Below are 934 nucleotides of genomic sequence, written 5' to 3'. Positions count from 1 at the left end.
AGGGGGGAAGTTAATGAGAAAATGACAAAAGTAAGGTGAAGGCAATCGATATGGGAATACATTTAAGATGGGTTCTAAACTTTAATAAGATACCTTGCCAAACCAAGTTAGAAAGGTCCAGAAGCTACCAATAATTGGAGGGACGCCAGAATGCTACATAAGGCAGCATTAAGAAGTTTGTGATGAGACCCTGAACAACATAACATTAGAAGGCGGCGTATAAAAACAGAAGAATGTACTAATGAAAGGATATCGACGCTGGATGCAAGATAACAGATGAGAAGATAGAGCAAAACATAAAGACTCGCGAAACAATACTGAGGTAAATCTGGAGCTAAGTCGAGTACCCTATACATTATGGCAAGGATTACAATGAAACGCGACACGAAGACTTCCTATGGAGGTCACCCATCCCAATATTACTCTCGCCCCAACCCGCTTAACTTCAAAATTCTGATGGAACTTAATGCATTAGTGTTGGTGTGATCGCGCGAGATGGAGGAATCTAAACTAGTGACGGAGAAATGATATGAGATTATGTACCTAGAGTATTATAAGATATGTTAAGGAAATTGTAACAAGGGCCTAAGCAACACAAGAAGGATTAGCTAATTGCTAATTGACGATGCACTCGAATACCACAACTCTTCAACATAGAGCTAGTTAATGAGAGGGAAACCGTAGATTGGCTATATGAGCCAGTGGGCGAGGGAATTTTGACACCACTTGGTAGCCAACTCTGAGGGCAAAAAAGAAGGACCCAAAAGATCGAATGCCAGTTAAAGTTCTGAAAAGTGTCGAGAAGGACTATACGAGGCTAACAATTCCTAAATTATCAACGTCATTATGAACCTATTTTGTACTCTGTAAGAGTAGGGTGCTATATGGGTTATTATGAGTAGGCTAACGAATCGGCTCATTTGCTTCCAAGCAA

The 934-nt window shown here is 40.4% G+C and overlaps 1 pseudogene; it reads right to left on the bottom strand.

The window, feature by feature from the left end:
* Window positions 1-374: 374 nt before the first annotated feature.
* LOC129898017 (5S ribosomal RNA) lies at window positions 375-494 on the bottom strand (annotated as a pseudogene).
* Between the last annotated feature and the right edge of the window lie 440 nt (window positions 495-934).

The sequence above is a fragment of the Solanum dulcamara genome, chromosome 7 (genome assembly GCF_947179165.1).
Source record: "Solanum dulcamara chromosome 7, daSolDulc1.2, whole genome shotgun sequence".
Lineage (NCBI taxonomy): Eukaryota > Viridiplantae > Streptophyta > Magnoliopsida > Solanales > Solanaceae > Solanum > Solanum dulcamara.
The sequence above is the reverse complement of the archived record's forward strand: the minus strand, read 5'-3'. Positions and strand labels throughout refer to the sequence as shown.